The sequence below is a fragment of the Lolium perenne genome, chromosome 4 (genome assembly GCF_019359855.2).
Source record: "Lolium perenne isolate Kyuss_39 chromosome 4, Kyuss_2.0, whole genome shotgun sequence".
NCBI classification, from domain to species: domain Eukaryota; kingdom Viridiplantae; phylum Streptophyta; class Magnoliopsida; order Poales; family Poaceae; genus Lolium; species Lolium perenne.
Genome location: NC_067247.2, coordinates 34,052,126 through 34,062,622, shown reverse-complemented (window position 1 = coordinate 34,062,622; position 10,497 = coordinate 34,052,126).

Sequence of the window (10,497 nt, the reverse complement as noted above, 5' to 3'; positions counted from 1 at the left end):
TGTTCACCCAACATGCTATTCGTCTTATGGGAGAGACACCTCTAGTGAACTGTGGACCCCGGTCCAATTCTCTTTACTGAAATACAATCTACTGCAATACTTGTTCTACTGTTTTCTGCAAACAATCATCTTCCACACAATACGGTTAACTCTTTGTTACAGCAAGCCGGTGAGATTGACAACCTCACTGTTTCGTTGGGGCAAAGTATTTTGGTTGTGTTGTGCAGGTTCCACGTTGGCGCCGGAATCCCTGGTGTTGCGCCGCACTACATCTCGCCGCCATCAACCTTCAACGTGCTTCTTGACTCCTACTGGTCCGATTAAACCTTGGTTTCTTACTGAGGGAAATTTGCCGCTGTGCGCATCACACCTTCCTCTTGGGGTTCCCAACGGACGTGCCAACCACACGCATCAGCCGACGATTTTTGGTCTCTCCGTGGTGCATGTCAAAACTTTTTTTTCTCGTTTTTGAGGCCACCTAGCCCGATGAAAACGTCCAAAATGTCGCGTATGGTGGCCCGGGACGTGGTGCATCACGAATTCTCGGGTTCGCCGGCCGAGTCAACGCAAATCCGCACCGCCCAGGGATGTAGGGCCCAGATGGCAGCCTCTCTAGCATTGTTTTTTTTCTCGATCGTGCCATCTCGTTCAGCTCTCTCCGATCGAGCCGTTTACGATGCAGGATCATGGGTCCCGCATGTCATCCTCTATGAACGAAAATTCTTTCTTTTCTTGGATTTTTTTGACCCCCTGATTTATGGCTACTTCCTTTTTCTTTTGATCCCGTGCCGCCTTGGAAACGTTGAGACCGCTGCTGCAAAATGGGACCCGCATGTCATCCTCTATGTGCAATCAAGTTTCTTTTCTTGGATTTATTTTTGACACCTCATATTTGGTCACTTGCCTTTTTTCTTTCGGTCCCGTGCCGCATCTCAAACGGTGATACCGCTGCTGCTAAATGGGACCCACATGTCATCCTCTATGTACTACTCCCTCCGTTCCTTTCTATAGTGCCTATTGTATTTTGGCACGGAAATTAGCGCAAGCCATTTTTTGACACAAAACCCCCTAGCGATCTTAGAAACAAAATAGGAAATTGAAATCAGATCTCAAAAAATAATCTTGTTTCCATAATCGATCGTGTCATGTACTCCCTCTCTCCCGCTATTCTTTCCATAATCAAATTGGTTTCCACATTTTCTGGACGGGAACATATTGGTTTCCAGATTTACTGGACGGGAACAAATTCGTTTCCAGATTTTCTGGACAAAACAGATCGGTGGAAGGGGTTCTTTGCAAAAAAATATAGCTTTAATCTTATATTCTGAAACAAAAGCGAAAAAACAATAGGCATTAAAGAAAGGAACGGAGGGAGTATAAAACTTTCTTTTCTTGGAGTTATTTTTGGCACCTGATATTTGGTCACTTGCCTTTTTCTTTCGATCATGTGCCGCTTCTCAAACGGTGATATCGCTGCTGCTAAATGGGACCCACATGTCATCCTCTATGTACTATAAAACTTTATTTTCTTAGAGTTATTTTTGGCACCTGATATTTGGTCACTTGCCTTTTTTCTTTCGATCCCGTGCCGCCTATCAAACGGTGATACCGCTGGTGCTAAATGGGACCCGCATGTCATCCTCTATGTGCAATCAAGTTTATTTTCTTGGAGTTATTTTTGGCACCTGATATTTGGTCACTTGCCTTTTTCTTTCGATCCTGTGCCGCCTCTCAAACGGTGATACCACTGCTGCTAAATGGGACCCGCATGTCATCCTCTATGTGCAATCAACTTTCTTTTCTTGGAGTTATTTTTGGCACCTCATATTTGGTCACTTGCCTTTTTCTTTTGATCTCGTGCCACCTCTCAAACGGTGATACCTCTGCTGCTAAATGGGACCCGCATGTCATCCTCTATGTACAATCCTTTCTTTCTTGGAGTTATTTTTGGCACCTGATATTTGGTCACTTGCCTTTTTCTTTTGATCCCGTGCCGCCTCTCAAACGGTGATACCGCTGCTGCTAAATGGGAGCCGCATGTCATCCTCTATGTACAATAAAAGTTTATTTTCTTGGATTTTTTTCACCCTCTGATTTTTGGCTATTTCCTTTTTCTTTTGATCCCCTGCCGCCTTTGAAACGTTGAGGACTCTGCTGGCTCATAGGTCCCACATGTCAGCCTGTATGAACGATAAAGCTTTCCTTTCTTGGAGTTTTTTGACCCCCTAATTTCTGGCTACTTTCTTTTTTCTTTTGATCTCAAGCCGCATTTGACCGCTGCTGCAAAATGGGACCCGCATGTCATCCTCTATGTACAATAAAAGTTTCTTTTCTTGGATTATATTTCACCCTCTGATTTTGGTCACTTGCATTTTTCTTTCGATCTCATGCCGCCTTTGAAAACGTTGAGGAACCTGGTGTCTCATGGGACCCGCATGTCATCCTCTATGTACTATAAAAGTTTCTTTTCTTGGATTTTTTTCACCCTCTGATTTTTGGCTATTTCCTTTTTCTTTAGATCCATTGCCGTCTTGGAAATGTTGAGTAAGCTGCTGACTCATGGGACCCGTGTCATCCTCTATGTACAATCAACTTTCTTTTTCTTTTGATCTCAAGCCGCATTTGAAACGTTGAGACCGCTGCTGCAAAATGGGGCCCGCATGTCATCCTCTATGTACAATAAAGTTTTTTTTCTTGGATTATTTTTGGCTCCTGATATTTGGTCACTTGACTTTTTCTTCTCATGCCGCCTTTGAAACGTTGAGGAAGCTGCTGGCTCATCGGTGCCGCATGTCATCTATGAATAATAAAAGTTTCCTTTGTTGGATTTATTTTTTACCCCTAATTTCTTGCTATTTGCCTTTTTCTTTTGATCTTCTGCCCCCCTTTGAAACGATGAGGACGCTGTTGGCAGGTCGGTCCCACATGTCATCATCTATGAACAATAAAAGTTTCCTTTGATGGATTTATTTTTGACCCCTAATTAATTTCTGTCTATTTCCTTTTTTTCTTTTGATCCCTTGCCGCCTTGGAATCGTTGAGGATGCTGTTGCCTCATGGGTCCCGCATGTCATGTTCTCAGAACGGTAAATATTTCTTTTCTTGGATTTTGTTTACCAACTGATTTTTGCCGTTTTTTTATCTCCTGCCGCCTTTAAAACGTTGACGACGCTTCTGGCTCAAGGGTCCCACATGTCAGCCTCTATAAACAATAAACGTTTCGGATGCTGCTGCCTCATGGGTCCCGCATGTCATCCTCTCAAAACGATAAATGTTTTCTTTTCTTGGATTTTTTACCAACTGATTTTTGGTTTTTTTTATTTTTGATCCCCTGCCGCCTTTAAAACGTTGACGACGCTGCTGGCTCATGGGTCCCTGATGTCAGCCTCCCCGTACAAGAAACATGTGATATCTTGATTATTTTGCAGAAAATAAACAGTGTATTTCGCTCTGAGCTATTGCAAACGGATAAATTAAATCTTTATTTTTACATAAACAAACTTATATGTTTAATCTCCTTGTTTTTTGTTTTTACGAAGCATAGGACTTTCCTTTTTTTGGAAAAATCCGAACTTTCCTGTTTTGGAGTGGGCTGAAATTGTACGAGTCAAAAGGCCCAGCAGGATAGTTCGAAGGCCCAGATGTCCAGATGCAGCCCAATTGAAATCTTCATTTTCTTGGATTTTTTTCACCCCCTGATTTTTGGCTACTTCATTTTTCTTTTGGTCCTGTGTCGCCTTGGAAACGTTGAGACCGCTGCTGCAAAATGGGACCCACATGTCATCCTCTATGTAGAATAAAGCTTCTTTTCTTGGATTATTTTTGGCTCCTGATATTTGGTCACTTGCCTTCTTCTTTCGATTTCATGCCGACTTTGAAACGTTGAGGAAGCTGCTCGCTCATGGGTCCCGCATGTCATCCTCTATGAACAATAAAAGTTTCCTTTGTTGGATTTATTTTTTACCCCTAATTTCTGGCTATTTGCCTTTTTCTTTTGATCCCCTGCCCCCTTTGAAACGATTGCGATGCAACTGGTAGGTCGGTCCCACATGTCATCCTCTATGAACAATAAAAGTTTCCTTTGATGGATTTATTTTTGACCCTAATTAATTTCTGGCTATTTCCTTTTTCTTTTGATCCCCTGCCGCCTTGGAATAGTTGAGGATGCTGCTGCCTCATGGGTCCCGCATGTCATCCTCTCAGAAAGGTAAATGTTTCTTTTCTTGGATTTTGTTTACCAACTAATTTTTGGCTTATTTTTCTTTCGATCTCCTTCCGCCTTTAAAACGTTGACGACGCTGCTGGCTCATGGGTCCCCAATGTCAGCCTCCATGTACTGCAAATCCTCTTTCTGCAAAGGTTGTATTTCTAGATAGCTAAGGTGGATTCGAATCTTCCGTGGTTCAGGTAGCTCACGTAAGCCTTCTTGCACTGATTAATGGAAGTAGTGTATAGCAAGTTTAAGACATGTGGCTTGGTGTAATGAATCTATTTGAATCATGTTGTGGGTTCAATCTGATAGTTCTCTAACAGGTCAGCCAAAATATAAATTAAGTTTTTTTCTAAAACGTAAATGCAAATTAAGATGAACACAAACATTAGTTATCATAATAGCTGATCATGCATACATACTTGCTAAGAGCAAAAGCTTTCCAGAGTTTTACCACTCATACAATTAATTAGCAGTTCAGATAAGATAACCTTATATAAGTATAACTAAAAATGCATTTGCTAAGGGCTCATGGGACAACAAAACTAGACAACCGCGAACTTTATGACCAGCATGTCACAGCGGCATCGAAAGATCTTGACCTTCAACTTTGATCCAATGCGAAGTTTGGCACCGTCAATGAACTTTTTCCACCTGGAAGTAACAGCCAAGCGGCCATCTGTGGGACTGACGGAGTACCGTCCTCCACGGTGAGACCTTCACTCTCCATGACGAGGGGTATCTTGCCCCTTCGGCCAGCATTGAGATCCTTGGAGATACTTTTAGGCAATTTCTGATTCAAAGCAAGAGATACCACCAAAAATTAGTCAATGGCACCAATGCACTGAACCATGTGAGACTTTGAGCACAGAAGGCATCAAGATAAGAGCAGTTATGCTGTCATATACTCACGAACATAGCCTTCAGTTGCGTCCTGGTCACCACACGTGTGGCCACAACAATGAGCTGAGACCTCGGTGATCTAGCTGGGGCAGGTGCAGGAGCCTGGGCTGGTACACGAGCTGGTGCTGATGCATGAGACTGCTGGGTAGGTGTAGTAAACGGTGCCTCTAGAGGAACCGGTGCTGATGCAGGAGACTGTTGGGTAGGTGCAGTAAACGGTGCAGCTAGAGGAACCAGTGTTGATGCCGGAGCCTGCTGGGCAGGTGTAGTATATGGGGCCTCTACAGGAACCAATGTTGATGTAGGGGCCTGCTGGGTAGATGCAGTAAACGGAGCTGGTACAGAACTGGTGCTGATGCAGGAGAGTGGGAAGCCAGTGCCGGTGCTGGTGTGGGTGCCCTTTGTGACATCCGCTCCTGATCCATCAGGGGATCTGCAGCTTTGATCATGGTAACCCAGCAAGCTAGAACAGAGAGAATGGTTTAGAACAACTGCTCGGAATGCAGTAATCACATGATATGAGTACAAAAAAGTTACATATTATATATCTGGAAGTGTCTCCAACTCTGTAAGCAGTTACGTATATCTGCCCGTTTGAGTTTCTGATCCTCATCTCGTCGCCCTTCTTCAGACCGTAGTTAAAAGCAAACTTTCTCCAATCATGTCCATACAGATATGTGATGGCCTGCGTCTTGTAGACATACACCTCATAGACCGTGTAGGTGTTCATCAATTTGCCATTGCCATGCATAGTGAAAGACCCTTCATGCAGACACATCTAGTTAATCATTGGACGAAGTTCACAAGGTGCAGTCTGCATGTGAAAATTGATACTAATGTAAGAAGCAGGAAGACTAAAAATAAGAAGTCATTTCACATAGCATCCACTTTTTCGTTCCTTCCCCAACGTCCATCTGGAATAAGTAATACTATTGATCACATAAACTAATTAATCAAATATATGCATATTTTGAGAAGTTTGCACGACAAATTGTGGATTCTGCTTTCATCACCTACGAATCGTCGTTCTATATATTTACCTTGTCATCTGGGATATCAGAAGTCACAGAATGGGAAGTCATCTCACTAAGTATCAGTTTTTTGCTCTATCCCCTCCATCCATCTGCAATAAGAAATACTATTGATCACATAAAGCCAATTAATTGAATATATGCATATGTTGAGAAGTTTGCACAACAAATTGTGGATTCTACTTTCGTCACCTATCAAATGTCATTCAATATATTTACCTTTTCATCTAGGATATGAAAAGTTAGTTCACCAAGCATTGGCTTTTTCGCTCCTTCCCTACGTCCATCTGGAATAAGTAGTAATATCGATTACATAAATTCAATTAATCAAACATACACATATGTTGAGAAGTTTACACAACAAATTGTGAATTCTACATTTGTTGCCTACGAAGATAGCAATGCAAACTAATTAAATAGCATCATCAATATATGGAACACCTCTCATCGATTACTTATAGAAATTTATAAAGTATCTTTGCTATCATGCTCAATAGTTTGTCACCCACGAAGATAACAATTCCTACCAATGAGAAGCAGGTAAGAACACAAAAAATCAGTAAAACTAGATAACAAGAGCAAAGCATGACTAACCAACAAGAAAAGATCTGGTATAGAACCATAGCTGAGTGAACACGATGACTTCTCAAATGAAGTAATCTCGTGAGAAATGCATGATCAAGATATGTTTCTCCCTCTTGATCGAGATCTGCATATCCATTAAGACTAATCATCGTGCGATGGTGCTCTTCAGAAGAGCGCATGCACTTCCAATCACCAGACAAGCAAAAAATTGTTGATTCTAGTAATGCTTAATCAGCGGTGGCCATGGAACGGCCACAGATCGACCAAGCAAAAAAAATCATCAGCCTACTGACCACCAAGAAAAACAAACTAGGCCCCTACATGGCCTCACAAATCATCATCAAACATCGATCAAACTAGCAAGTTTGAACACGGACTCCTAATTTATTTTCCGATAAAGGGAATATATTAATATCGAAAGATGTCGATTACACTGAGCCTCTGCAACAACGCAATACCTTACTGGTAGTACGGATGCACATGGATTCCTAATACTCCCTCCGTTCGGTTTTAATAGTCGACGCGAGGGAGAGAAGAAAATGAACTGTCGATGCTTTCAACTAGAGTAAATTAAATACGAACAGAGGAAGTACGTAGTATTGACAAATATTCGGATCTAATATAAAAACAAATTGGCATGGAAATCCTAGTAGTCTACTCTACTAGGATAAATACCCTAGATTAGGGTTGCAAGCGGTGTCAACGAATCGTCCCGCAAAGCCAAAAATTAGAGCAAATAGTGGTTGAGACTAGAGCAGATTTAAAGCCCTGACACTGAAACTAGCTTGCCCGCTATCCACCCCGCTTGACACCCTGACCTAGATGTGAATCTACACCAAATATTCAAACAAGAATGAGCAACCGCCAATAAAATTTTATCCGCATCATCATCTCTACCATACAAAAGAGTATGGTGATTTCACAGCCATTGCTGCCGCGGGGCGAGGTTGAGGGATGCGCCGCGGAGAAGGTGCCTCACGCTACTATCGTCGCCGCCGTCGAAGAGGAAGTTGAAGCCGCGCGATTGTGGTCGCCGATATGGATGTGGAGCTACTAGGGAAGAGGTAGAGGTGGAGAGTGAGTGATGGTTTGTACTAGTGGCGGCCGGTGAGGTAGTTATACATGCAACATCTCTCTATTTTTTTGGCAAGGAATGCAACATCTCTTGGAAGGCAACGAGGCGACGCACTGTACACATGCGTGCAAACAAGTGGAGTAGACTACAATTAATATTCTCTAGATTTTGCGTATACTACTATAATAATATGGGCGGAGAAATTTGGACGCATTTGCCTTGTCTTGTCAAATGAATGACCAGGATTTGCTTCTAGTACTCTAGATTTGGGCGACCCAAGGAAGTAGAGATTGTAATGTACGTCATCTAGCTGCACGCTATCAAATCAAATAAATGGTCATGTCATTTACTTTTAAGATGGTGCAGTAGTTATTTTGACCAAAGAAACATTCACGCCTGCTGATTACTTTTGATAGCACTACTATTTATGATTGGTATACATTTGATGTCCGCTAGCAAAGATTGTTTGGCACATTGTTCATATGGCTTTCAACATCGCACCTCTTAATAATATTATTAATCATTTTTTGGGAAATTGGTTGAGCTGTGTTAGTGAAAAAAATTAAAAACCACAAATCCAGTTGTACATTTTAAGGGCCATATGGAGGACAGGGAATGATTTTAAAGGCCATATGGAGTATCTCCAACCATGTGAAATCTGATTCTTTCATGCAGGTGATACCCATGGCTTCGCATTGGATCCGTATGTGGTCCTACATACAGTCAACTAAGAAGTGCCACGATTTGGTTTTTGGGTGCAACCGGCTAGAGAATGATGCACGGGTTTATACAGCCAGTACAATTCACATTATGATTTTCTGATAGCATGTTGATTTATATTTGTAAGTATCATACACTAGAATGTCTTCTATGTTTAGATAGCTGATCTAGGTTTATACTTTGTGTGAACCATGAGGTTAAGAGTTTTGTACTGTAATAAAGATTACTAAATAACATAATAAAAAAGTTGCAAGCACAAATCAATGTAGAGGATGTGGTATCCCCCATTAATAAATAAAACAGTATATATATGCCTCTAGGGACACTGAGACAACCAAACAACCATGCATGTGTATAGAACATATTTGATTAAATTACAAGAAGCACGAGGATGCATGCAAATAGCATCAATTTATCACCTAAGTACATTAACTATAAATAGTTCAACAGGAGTCAAGACCAACTGAGCTAGCTAGTATCATCCTACTATTACATGAATATCCCTAAGTCTGCTTGTCTTGGTTCCGTTCCAGCGTGTTGGTTTAGCTTGGGATGAACCAAAACCCCGTCTCCCAGTCGGTTGTTGGAACGTTGCTTGAGAAACAGATGCTTTCCTGGTGTTCGTCATTCAGACTGAAGCGGAAAATTTCATGATGTGCTATGTTAAGCTGAAGGCCAATGGACTGATGCGTGGTGTAGATGCAGTTTCTTCTTGTCAAATATCCTGGGGGAAATGTTGCACCACCTACTGGCATGAAAATTGGATAGTTCACCCCAAGGAACATAGAATATTCTCCAAGATTAGTAACACTTTCCCACTGGTAAGCTGGATGTAACCGACTAGTGTCCTTCGAAATACAATGTAGGTATACCCGAAGTATAGCTGCGAACAACGCGACCACAATGGACAACAAGGGTACTATCATAAGTTAGAGCACCGTCAATATCCATTACGCCACGTATATAGACCAGGAGAAGTATAGAACAATCTTGAGATCTTATTAGCCACCACGTACGACTATTAGACTCATCATCATCGTTAACATCAAGTGCAGCCGCCCACGGAAGGAGTGGAGCAGGGAGCACTATAGGATCTTGAAAAAGGAAAGAACACGTCATATGAAAATATCTTTCATGATTTATCTACTAGTGATATTGATTTGATATTGTAGATGTCAATACTAGTATTTATAAAATCATGGTCAAACATAAGATGGTTTGAAATATATTTCAAACATCTTGGTAAAACTTTATATGAATCTAAAACATATTCCCCAAAATATTGGTCCAAATTTTAGATGGTTTGACTATAATACTCCTTATTCTGTAGAACCAGGGGAATATAAACAAATGAAAGTCTTCATCAATATTGCATGGCACCTTTATTGATTCTATTTTTATTCTACCTTGCATTTTCCAAGGTGTAATAATGAACAAACTTAATTACTAGGGGGGATTTTTTCTACGGAAAAGCATGCACATTAGACCATACTAAAAATTTCTATAGATGTTAAATTCTGTAAGTATATATGTCCATACCACAAGAGGGTTATGGTGTGCGCCTATGAAATTCCTTTAAGCCAAAAGATGCCAAGATAGTTGAACAAATAATTAGGGGTCATACATGAATAGAATAAAGCTACCATGCTATATAAGCTACTTATATAAAAAAAATAGGGAGGAAATGTTGCCAAATCGATGAGGATCTCATGCATAAACATTTCCAAGCTCAGTAATGGCAAACATATGTCGGTTATGTATAATTGCATCACAGTATCTGGCGTTGTATTGAAACTAGTTCTCAAGAACTATCCATGTACGAGGATTTTCGGCTTGGAGGTAAGCAACTGCAAAGTCGAAGATAGCGACAAGGGAGAAATCTTCATCCCCCAGCAGCTGTAGGAACTTGGCAAATAGATATCTTCTGCAATTGAATAAACGTAACCCTTATACCCGAATATAAGTGGATTTCA